This window comes from Branchiostoma lanceolatum, chromosome 4 (genome assembly GCF_035083965.1).
Source record: "Branchiostoma lanceolatum isolate klBraLanc5 chromosome 4, klBraLanc5.hap2, whole genome shotgun sequence".
Taxonomy (NCBI): Eukaryota; Metazoa; Chordata; class Leptocardii; order Amphioxiformes; family Branchiostomatidae; genus Branchiostoma; species Branchiostoma lanceolatum.
This window is the reverse complement of record NC_089725.1, coordinates 1,834,788-1,847,351: the sequence shown is the minus strand read 5'-3', so window position 1 is coordinate 1,847,351 and position 12,564 is coordinate 1,834,788. Positions and strand designations below refer to the sequence as shown.

The 12,564-nt window shown below is 40.2% G+C and overlaps 1 protein-coding gene across 1 annotated transcript in view; it reads right to left on the bottom strand.

Annotated features, from left to right (window-relative positions):
• LOC136432209 (fibrinogen-like protein 1) overlaps window positions 1–11,421 on the bottom strand; it is a 60,507-nt gene extending 49,086 nt beyond the window's left edge. Inside the window, exon 1 of the mRNA XM_066423252.1 lies at window positions 10,762–11,421. The gene's annotated coding sequence lies outside the window, so the exon portion shown is untranslated. The remainder of the gene's footprint in view (window positions 1–10,761) is intronic.
• Window positions 11,422–12,564: the final 1,143 nt, after the last annotated feature.

Genomic DNA, 12,564 nt, shown 5'->3' with positions numbered 1-12,564 from the left:
TGATACGAAGACGTTGCCAAATGTTGGATGAGGATACCCTTCGAATTTTCACTAGAAAGAAGTGGGTATCTGGTTTTCAGCAGAGCGAGTTAGTCCGCACACCTCAGGTTGCAGCTCAACGGTCCATGTTCATGTCCTTCACCTACCCGTATTTGGTGTCGATTGCAAAGTTGAAGGCAACCAAAGCAATATTAGGGCAAATAAATGGAAATAGAAAAAAATGCTGAAATCTTTATGGTAGTGATTTTTACTAACATTGTTTAATAACTTCAGGACTTTTTTTTCAAAACCTTGCAAAATCATGCCGTACAATGATCCCCTTAGTTTTGTTAGCCTACAAAACTTTACACATCACAACGTCATATTTTTGCATCATGGACGTTGCTATACATTGTGATAGTGTTGCTTGAACTAATCATGTATAGAAATAACAAAATAAATTGACTTTCAAAGTCCGATTTTTCAGACCCTTGGGTTTCCTTTAAGATCATAATAATTTGAATTTTGGTAGACATTCATAAAAAGGCTTGGATTTAGAACCATGCCCAACAATTTGAGTTTCTCACCTTGTTTGTGGGTGAGGTCCAGCACGTATTGATCACCCCTCGTACATGTATAATCGGATCCACACACTGAACTTGCCGATGATTGTGACTGTTCATCTTTTGCGAAGATCTCTATCTTCACACGGTCATGTTCAGCATCAGCGATGAAGCCATGCTCAATTGCCCGTGATGCAGGTAACTGGATATTACAATGGGCAGGACATAAATGCCTTTAATTGCCGACTGTCGAAAGAAGATATATCAGTATTGATTTTTCTACAAGTATGCTACCCGACCGAGTGGGCTAGCTTGCCGGAAAGACATAACATATAGGCGTAGTTTACTTGCTATAACTGGGAATGATCGGGAAGTCATGGTCGACTGTGTGTAACCGGGACTATAAGCCCCTTTTAGATATAACTGACCATGGCCTCCCAACCACTCTCAACCTTCCCTCAACCATAGTTGGGTGCCGAATGTGACTTGCAGTTGGTCGGTGTGTTCGGCTGCGTCAGCCGAATGTTTCAAAATGTTTCAAACATTCGGGAGTGGACAGGAGGTATGTAATGTGTTAGGAAAATGTCGAAGAATTGTTAGATTGCGGTTGGGAGAAAGTCAGCAGGGGCGAGGTTGTGCGTCACATAAATTTGGTCCGACTGCTCCCAACCTACCGCCAACCATGGTTGGCTAACGGTTGGGGGAAGATCCTGAAAGTCCAAGAGACCGCTTTCGATCGCTTTGACAAATGTAATCCGTTTTAGTAGAGATTATATGAGCAGTAGCGTCTTTGACATTTTTTGTGGTTAACCATTTGGCATAACTATAATTCTACACTAAAGAAAACATTAGATTTGCTGCCAATCTCATACCCATGTGTTATATATTTATATTTATGGTATGCAGTTGCCTTCGTTGCTACGAAATCTACGTACATTGTATCGACGTATAGCAAACCGAGGACAATGACGAAGAGACCAATTTGCGAACCTACCTTGTTTCCTTGGCGTCAAGGGCGAGGGAGGTCGCCTTCATCAATTATTCATAACGCTGTTGGCTTGGAATGAGGCGGAAGGCTATGTAAAAATGACCTGCGTCATTTCAACGTAACCTTTCGCCTTATTCAAAACTGCCAACTGTCTAACAGCGCGCTTTGGGCATGGTCAGACTTCATTTAACGAAGACCTTTGACCAAGCTAGTGCATATGAAAATATTGAGTATGAATTTCATTTTGCGATGAACTGTGCAACTTATAGTAAAGAGAGAGATGTGCTGTTACAGCCTAATACTACTAAGATAAACTTCACCCTATCTGGTACACAAAGCGATATTTTCTATGTACTGTTGTCATATCCGACTCCTATATCCATATACACATGTCTATTTCTCCATAAATCATTCCAAAAGCGAGACAGAACTACCCATACATGACTATATGGTAACCCATATACTGGTTTCGATGATATATTGTACTTAGAATTGTAGGATAGATTAGTCTTATAGTATTGTTGATTTAATGCCATACATTGTACCATGTACGATTGTTGAGCAATAAAGTTCATTCAATCATTAATTTATTCATTCATTCATTCATATATTGGATCATACCACTACTCTAAGCTGGTGTTGAATGAAGGCGTTGTAAAAATATACATGTATACATATACTAAGGTAATTTATATCTAATCATTCAAATCTCTGTTGTTACTACATTAATTTTACTGTATATAACTGACTAGCTTATTCGCCATCCTTTACAATCATAATGATAGACCATATATTATGGTAGTTAATTCTATAGACTGCAATACGAAACACACTCAATTTCCAATGGTTCATTAACCACGAAATGCATTGTTTAAAGGAGTCACCGTGACCTACCCCAAATTTCGAAATTCGGAGACAAACAAAAAGCTACTCTCCTCTAAAAATCGCAGAACCCACAAATTTAAAAAAAAAATTTTTTCGTCTTCCTCTGCTTCCAAAATAAAAGGAAACCCCAACCTGCCTAAATATAGCCAACTCTAGTATTTGAATCGTCAATCACTGTGTATTGTCACATGTATGTCTCCTTTGCATCTACCAAGTGCTTGCAATTAGCCTTTGGGCATGAAACTGCAAATAAAGTTTCTTATTAATACAAGGGGGAAGTCAAACAGTCTATAGGTAAATATAACAATTTCAACCTATAAAAACGCCGCCATGTATGCATATGGGGTTGTATTTTGGAGACAAAGTCAAAATGTCGTAATTAAGGGCTTTGCAATCTATAAACAGTCGTCACTGATGTTAAACATAAGGTTTAATTTGCATCAAAGGTCTGTACCATGGTGATTTCATGCATCAAGTAAAATCAATCTAATTTACTACACTTAACAAAGTTGCATCAGTTAGTACCCTAGTGTCATTTGATATTTGGTGCTCTTTTTTTTCCTTCACATAGCACTTCAGATAAGTGAACTTAATTGCAGAATAGAGACATAAAGGTCGATCTTACTCGTCAAGGACAACATCGTGCTAGGAATTTGTAACAGTATGAAATCCACGTTTCCACAGTATCTGCGGACCAAGCTGAGTACTTCCTTGCCGGGAATGAAGCCAGCTGCCGGTCTTACCTCCTGCAGGGACCGGACTCCCTTTATGAATTCAACCATAATCAATAACTCCGTTCGTTTCCAAGCCTCTGATGAAGTCCCCTGGCAGCATTAATGAAATTACAATCAATCCCACAGCGCTGGTGCAAATGCAAGGTTAATATTCGTCCTCAAGTCAGCCACTCTCAGGAGTATTCACCACTTCTCGGCATTTTCTTATAAGCTCATAGGAACTCATCCAATGCGACCTCCTTTATATTTCTTAAGAGAGAACAGTCTAGCTTCAGCAGAAGAGGGGACTATCTGGTATACTTTCGAAGATGGCGAGGATATAAATAAATCGGTTGGATCAGGCAACAGTCATCGGCACAACTGCGATCGTAATAACCCTATTCATTATTCAGTCTGTTCACCACATGCTTCGGCAGAATTTTATTTCAAAGAGTTGTGATTGTGATAAAGATCATATCCATATTGACGCTTCAAGGAAGATCAACATCGACCTAAGATAGTCTTTAATACCTCTTCTATATTCCTGTCAAAGTTAATCCCGGATGTTCTTGCCGAGTTTCCTGTTCCCAAGCATCCTTACTGATGCATGGTATTGATAATGCGTATACTGACAGACCAACGGTAAACGCTTACAACACTTGCATTCCCATTGCCACATATTTAGATAGAATCATCTTATGAATATGGCTATCACAGCAACATCATATTTTTATACGTCGTATATATGGGCAGCGTCAAAAGGCTATTCTTGGCGTCTTCAAACTTTGCATCTCTTCAAGACGCGGACGTGAAGCTTCTTCGTAGTAGCGTGTCTCTTTGTAATAATGCAATAATTGGATGGGTATGGTGTGACCGGGATGACTTCTCTAATCAAGCACAACAATGGTCTATTTGACCTGCAGAACAAGGTCATAAAGTTGGTCAATACCTGCCAACAACTATTATTTTCGTAAATGCACAAGATTTTTAATCGTTTCGTTGCGCTCACATTTGTCGTAAACCATCGTACGATGTCGTAGGGATTTGACACCACAAAGATGGATCTAAGACAGCCTTTTCTGTAACAAGAAAACATAGTTTTGTATCACAATCCCAAAAATGACCTTCGTTTGTGTTCTTATGATGAGATCGGACGATGAATGTGACCAGACTCATACTGCCATTTTTTGGTATTGGTAACAAGTAGGTTTAGTCACGCCTAAAGGTGCTTTCAGTTGAAAGGCGTGTTCACTAGTGGGCCAACGTTATTGAACAAATTAGAAGTATATTACGGGCACGGGAGATAATGGCTTCTTACCACTCCTCGTCCGATGAATTACATTGCAAAGGCAATGATGCGAAATCGATATCGCAGCGACCCAATACAGAGGTCCACACAAAGGTTAAACAAAGAATAGCCGCTTTCGCTTGCTTCAAAAGGCACTAATACCTTTCACTTGCAAATCTTGGTTTGAATAACGGACTTCGACGTTTGGACGTGGTTCAAGTAAGGTTCATGCAGGTGAATAGCAGATTTCGATGCCGTTTAAAGCAAACTCGTCGCCCAAGTCCACTGAACATCAACATTGACATGATCGACCATAGCATATTTCTCTTGTCTCTGATCAATTAATTAAGTAAGTAGGGCATCGGATTGCCGTGTCTGTCAACGGCACATTAGCTTTGTGAAATACAGAAAATCTAGCCGCTGTTAAAAAATAATACTTTCAAGATGCCTGAAATTACCCATTTTCCCCACATAATAGAGGCTGGAGGACATATAATTATAGCATTGCCTCCAACAATGCCGAGATGCTCAAGGGAACACATAGTCCAACGACTGTCGGTTTAGGCCACGCTGACCTAATTACATAGATGACATCCACGCACGCATCCATTTCCGTGCGTTTTAAAAAAAAGCTTGCGACCATACTGTGAATTGTACAAAGAAGAGACATAATTAGCAAATATATGCCGTAAATCGGCAAAAATATCGGGAAACGGATACCAACAAATAGTATACAATGGTATACAATGCCTCTTTTCCTGTTACAAAACGTACCCTTACTAATTTTTGCCATAAACTAAATCCTTTCACAACATGTTTTTCTAGCCCTAAGAGTCCTCCAATATAGTCAAATAATCTATGATTTGGCAGAAGATATTCTGTAAGCCGGTTGTAAAACCCACCTGCAGCTGACCACTTAGATTTAGCAATGAAGGCAACTTTTCTACGCAACTTTCTACGCACGCATTTTGCAGTGACCGGAGGATGCTTTCCATATAATCAAATAAGCATGACCGTACCAATATTCATAAAAGTGTAGTCATGCTAATTTTTCTAAGAGCCAGCTTACATTAAACTGTCTCACTTATGAAACTGGGTTATAATCCATTAACGGAGCTTGTCCTTGATAAAGGGCTTATCTTTAGAACATCGACATGAAAGTAATTGTTTTCACGATGATTAGTAAAATGCGCCTTCCCACTTCAATCATACTTCGATCATAGATCAAGTCCTCTTTCAATTTCATACAAAAATTTACCCCTTCAGTTTCTGGTTTTGCAGTGGTCATAAGCCTTTGATAATACCAAGTTGTATATAAAGTGCTATAAAAAGGATGTTGTAGCGCCTTACTTCAACTTCACTTATCATCAATCATCAAATATTGTCTTGCTCTTTAGCAAACATTCTATAGCAAGATGATCTTATGGTTTGGTCCGTTCACTTAGAATCTAAAGGTTCTTGATTCAAACCCATAGCAACCCAAAAAAAAATGTTTTGCCCTTTGGAAGGCACTTTACACTCGACAAATGAGTTCCTAGCTTCGGTTAGGGACGTCCTTTCGGATGGGACGTAAAGTCAAAGGTCATCTTTGTGAGGAGAGTCACCCGAGTACGTACTAAATCTATCAACAAGAGTAGGGGTTCATCCCCGTGATCCTTATAGTCCAGTTTTACGCATCTTTAAAATTTTGTACAAAACTGGTGTGTTATGCCGAAAGGCAGTTTACTGGTTTTGCGAAATAAACAACAAGAATTTTCTCCTTTGTAAGTCTTATAAGTCATGTTTTCTGTTTTGCTAATTCACGGAAAGGCACAATTTATTGGATTTAATCATGATAAGCTGAATGTGTTTCCTTGATATGTGAAAGTGAATGTGTTTGGTGCTAGCCTAGGATCTCTTGATACAATAGTCATTCACTCACTCACTCACACACACACACACACACACACACACACACACACACACACACACACACTCACTCACTCACGCTCACTCACTAACACACGCACTCACTCACTCACTAACACACTTATTCACTATTCACTTGTCACTAATTCGTCCTCTGGCGCGTGGTGCGTTGAGCCAACTGAGTTCACAAGGCTTCGCCATATTACATTCAAGTACAACTGAAAATGCGGCTCATATATTTCTTCTTTTGTGAATGTACATGTGAGCCTTGCTTAATTATACATAACGTTCAAACTGGTCTACGACTCCTCCGAGAGGACTGAGAGGCAATTTCTGTGTTATGTAGTCATGATAGAAAGACATTACGTTTCTTTGACATTTGAGCTCCACTTAGTTTTAATAGATTTACTATGAAGCAAACAACATCTGGCACATACAGTCAGTAAAGATCTCAAAATACAAATTACAAGTAAACAAATTACAAGTAAACAACAAACAATACAAATAATGGCACAGTTTTTAATTGCACGACCCCTATTTTCCTTGAGGTACCATGAATAGCTTTAATACGCTGTACCCATTGGAATGGTATAATGTATTTTCCAAATATAAACGTCACCATGCAATCACTCATGGCAAGATCGAAGTCTACGTTTGCCGTACAGGCCTTAAACATGGATAATGTCCGAACAGTTTTAAAATAACACGGCGTTCAAATGACGTACAATTAATAAAACAGCTCTTTCAACTATTGAAATGCAGTTGTACAGTAATGCAGTGTGCAGTAATGCAGTAAGATACCAGTGCTGATGAGTTTATAAGCTATATCTTATAGTACTTGTCTCGAAACTTGCACAAGAATGCATTTAACGCATGGTGAATTATGTTAAGGTAATTCCAAGTAAATTAATCTGTCACATCATAGTTATTAATTTAATACGTGAAATAAATGGCCTTTGTGTTTTCTGCTGCGAATGCGGATGAGCCTACTGCACACGGTCCTTCTGTCAGACATCTTCAATTTACCGCTGTGACTTCGATTTACTTCCGTTCCTTAAGTTCGAAAAGGACCTCGACATGCGATCGATCTGTCTGCCGATATCTTCGTCTGGAATAGGAACAGTGTCTCGTGATTCCCTTTCCTTCCGTAGTTTCCGCGCTTTCTGTGACCAGTGCCAAGTAATTCGTAGGTATTGGCTTGGAATTTGTGAATTGTGGAGAGAAGGTGGAAGAAAATGTCGTACGTCCCATTATTCCTTGCTCGAAAAAAAAAAAAAATTAGAACATGAATGTTATGTTCGTGTCTGAAAATGGTTACAAATGGGTACCACTATTCTAAATGTACTTTTCATCAAAATATTACAAAAGACAGGTATGCATTTTAACGCATCCAGTACGTTGGTGTACATCAACAGATGCCTGTTGATGTCGGCGGGTTGATTTATCAACTTTGCACCGATGCTCCTTGCTGCGGACTTCTTTAACGAAGCTGATGTCGGCCCCAACCGTCACGTATACCAATTTGTCCGGTGTTGCGTATGTCAATATGAATTTCAAGGTTATCTCAACTACCTCGCGTGCTCACTTCTGCAAAACAGTACGTGACTATTGGTAAATGGCATCTTGTAAAGACCGTAGTACACGCAGTCTCAGATCTAAAAAATACCACCTGAATTCTTTCGCCTTTAGAAAATCTTGCGGGGAGAAATTCTGGTATTGTACATGATTCATGGGCAAATATGCAAATATGCACTCTATATCATTACACCTTGTCTTGTTATAATTGAATTATCTCTGGCAGTGATGGATAGCAATGTCCATGTCCAATGTACAATGTAGACGACTACATTTATCAGTTGGGTTCTTCATTGATTGATCACCACAGTGTTGAATACCAATTTTTGGGGGGTATTCATTTTTTTTCAAATACTATGAAATATAATTGCCATACGAACTCGTGAAGGCTGGTACAATTTGGCGTAACCATCCCATGCCTTTGAACTTTATTGCAATAAAACTAGACCTAAAGGTGTATTATCTTGCCATTCTCATCACCCAATTCCTACCAATGTATTGCAATAGCAGACTATAGACGATGTTGGTGTGGAAGGTAGCCAAATAGAAGGCACATCAGTTACCAGATGTATAACGATTTTGAAATTTAATGATGGTCGTGGGTTGCCCACTAGACACAATGCTCTATTTGTAGACCGTTCTATCAGACGGGTATATTATTCAATATCCCCGGTAATCTGGTGTAAATCCATATTTTGTGCTCAAAATATGATAACCTTTCGATAAAAACGAATTATGCGTAAAGGTGCCCTACAGATGGCCAACGTATATGCTGAGGATCCACAGTTTGAGTTTTTGCACAACAATTTCGCGTAGTTAACCTCCAATCGTTAAAGGAGCCCCCGGTATGCACAGTCACAGAACCACAGATTAATAGAAATTTAACGATTACCGATGGGTAGGTGGATACTATTGACTTATTTGGAATTCTAAAAACAACCGTCTACGCTAGAAGCTATATATACCAATTACACATTTGGCAAAAGCAGTGAATATTGTGCGAGTTTTGATACGTCCACAGAGTATATGGTTGGCATTGTTACGGCTGACTAGATATTACTTTCACACAGTTTGGAAGAGCTAGAGTGGGTTAGGGCATTGATGGTTAGGGCAGATAACACTTAAAGCAGGCCTGCCACAAAATGAACCTAGACAATGAAAAGTCGGCATTGTGAAATCGACTTCACTGTCCTATTCTTCTTTTTCCTTACGTACACGTCCTTTGTGTGACTCGCAGAGCAGATTCTTTGTGTGCCTGTGTGTGCACATGGGGTTTAAGGCAGAGTCTTTCCTTTTACTTTCCCAGAAATGCATCATTAACGGGATATTGCTAGACTTGGCTGGCTTCCACCAGCATTCTGTTGATAACAGCACAATGTATGATTCTTGGCTTCATTCAAATACATTGGATGATTCGAAATAAGACAAGATTTTTAGATAAACACCCTTTCCATCAGAGGCTTTGACCTTGCTACGACCGCTGAGTGACAACAAATTGGAAAGACCACACAAGTTTCATTGATGAAGAGCGAAATTTCTTGCGCTCTGTGTGTTTTAATGTCTTTCAAATCCTACGTTTACGTATTGCATCATCTTCCATTTATTATATCAAGGGGAAAATAAAGCATACTGTATCGCTGTAAGGTTGTTCATCGATCGCCGTAGTGAAAATTGGTTCTATAATAGTAAAGGATATTGTTAAACATAGTGTAAATATCTTCTAGAATACATATGTTTCGACGAAATATGCACCCGAAAGTACTGTCTTGAAAAAACAGTGTTAGAAAGCACAATACCTATTAGTTGTTTTTTTCACTATAACATAGAGCTTAATGCACATATATGGATTCCACAGAATGATGATGGAGCAAAGGAATATACGACATTGTTCATAATCAAGAGGAAAACAAATCATACTGTGTCACTGAGAGGTCGTTCACCGATCGCCGTCTAGTGGAAATGTGTTCTTAGTAAAAGATATTGTTATACATAGTGTAAATATCTTCTAGAATATATCTGTTTGGACCGTGCATTTCCGCTGAACTCCTTACCGGTGAAATTGGCAAACGCCAGTATCTGCCACAAAGCCAATCTAGTGGGAAAACTTAAACAGTAAATGTTGACACATCTTTCCAGTGAGAAATGACCTATTTTTTCCTAACGTCTTTCCTTTCCTAGCAAATAATTCGATGTTTCGTCTCTCTCCAATTGGTAACAACAGAAATAGATGAAGACTTAAGTGAAGAAGTTGTTTAAGTTTTTTTATCACAGTGGGGCAGCTTGTTAACGGTAGGTACGTAGGTGATAAAATGTTATATCGATGACGAATATGAAGACTCATTACTAGCTTATAGAGAACGTATATAATGAAGCTGAAAGAAATACGAACTCATTTCCTGGCATAGAGCTCGGATGGTCTCCGCCAGAATTTTCCCGTTGCAAGATGCTGTCAGAACAACAGGAGATAAGCCGTGACGAAGCACCCAATTAAAGTGCTTGTACACATTAAGAAAGCAAAAACCTCCAGGCACATTACTGCCGCATTTAATTGCATTTTGCGGCCCTTACATACTTAATTGCCTGCACGCGAATGAATAAAGATAAGCCCGCAGTTTTACAAAGTGGAAGAGACGCCCCGGGCAAAGAGTGCGTATCTGCACGATTGAACTATAAACGTGCGTGGAACTGACAAGATTTTTGAAAATCACTTGTCTAACATTTTTCAATTACCGTTCATTCATAATGTCCAATTACACATTGTTTATAATCTCACAATGTACCTGTCATAGGAGATGTAAGATATATAAATCATGTATCAGGTCTACTTATTGTACTGAGTAACTAAATGTATTACACTCTTACCTCCGTCAACCTTGGTAGAAATCGTTGCCTACTCTGGCCTGACATCGCCTCCACATTCGCTAGTAGCTGATTTCCGCTCTACGCTGAACGGGAAGCCGAAGAGTAATAACGTTTCTTCCCGCTGACGCTTGGCATCTCTAAGATGGTCCGCCCACTTTTCTCAGAGTAAAGTCCTTTTGCTTGATGCTCCTAGTCCTATGTGGTACTGAACTACAACCCGTATGGAGCAGATGATGGTGGCACTGTAGCCTACTTGCTCGTCGTTTCGCGGAATCCAAAGGAAGGTGCCGCTGCTGGTAGCAGCATCTGCAGCAAGGGTATCTGCGCGGCTGCTGAAGGCCCACCACCTGACCTTCCAAGTAGGACTGATAGCATGATGGGATGGCAAGTCGTAAAATTGGAGAGCGCCGGACCACGATATTTACAACAGGGGGCAGACGAACTGGGAGCAAATGATCGTGGGCGCGGGGTGCAGTGTCGAGAGCGTGCTTGCCAAAGCTGCTACGTGGTGGGAATCAGCTATCTAGCGCGGTGAATTTTGAATGTGTTCAATATTGTTGCCGTGGACACCAAATGATGAAGCCGTTAGTACAATCACCTTCCTATTCACAGGGTACACGCACTTAGCACATCACCAAGTCTACCTGTGGCGATGCTATTTTCCGACTTGCTCCACAAGTTGTCAGGACATTAGTCAGCATCAAGTTATTTGTTCATCACCAGTTGATTTACTGCCGCACAGCGAATGGGCCCTTGGCGCGACGGTTAACAAACCTCTGGTACATTTCAACGTAATGGCAGTATTTTTCGGAACAAGCTTTTATATCATCGGGGAAAATTGATAGATTCGGTTGCAAATTGCTTGAAGTCATTTACCAGTGCCGTCGAGAGCTTTAGTGCAGGCCATTTTCACGGTCAGTTGATACCTCCGAGGAGTTGAAGATGGATTATAGTAGTGTGGACAGACCCATGATTACTTACTCACTATTCTTCAAGAAACCTGAGCCCCAGTGTCCCTCTCATTCCTCATGCCTTCGGCCAATCGATGAACGCGAAGACAGCAGATTCACTGCTATAGCTAGTGGGCAAAGTTGTTAGGGTTGTTACTTGGAATCTAATGGTTCTGACTTCGAATCCCTAGCAGAACTCAGTGTTGTGCCCTTTGGAATGGTACTTAATATCTATTTCTTCACTCCACTCGGATGAATATCAATACCTAGCTTCAGGTTGGGATTTTCTCCCGGATGTGACGTTAAGCCGGAGGCCCCGTGTTTGAGGAGAGCTACACATTGGGCACATTTAGTATCCCACTACACTTAAGAGTAGGGCTCTTTCCCGTTGTGAGTATATTAAGCCTTACAGTCCTGTCTTACGCAGCTTGTATGTCCAAAACTTGCCTGATACCCTCTCCAAACTATCCAACTGGTCAACCTGGTAAGTTTAATCCCGCCGCTTTTGTTAGTTATGTGAGTGTGTCGTCTTGTCATTAGGAGAGAGCACCAAGAGTCATATCGATATCACTAGATCACTGGGTATGATACGAGAAAATAACAACCACGCCATCGATCGTGGTACGCCAACAGGTAACGTAACCGACACGCGGTCAAAATCACTGCTGGGATTCGATTGCGGTATTAAACTTTAATTCTGCCCTAACGGAGAAAGACGGATTCTCTTTTATCTCAGTCAGACACGGACCCGACCACGTTCAAGACTCGAATCACCGAGGTAGGTTTGGTACAAATCACTTATTCTTGTGCATTTCCAGTTTAGGCAACAGCAAGTACATCTTAAGAATTACAA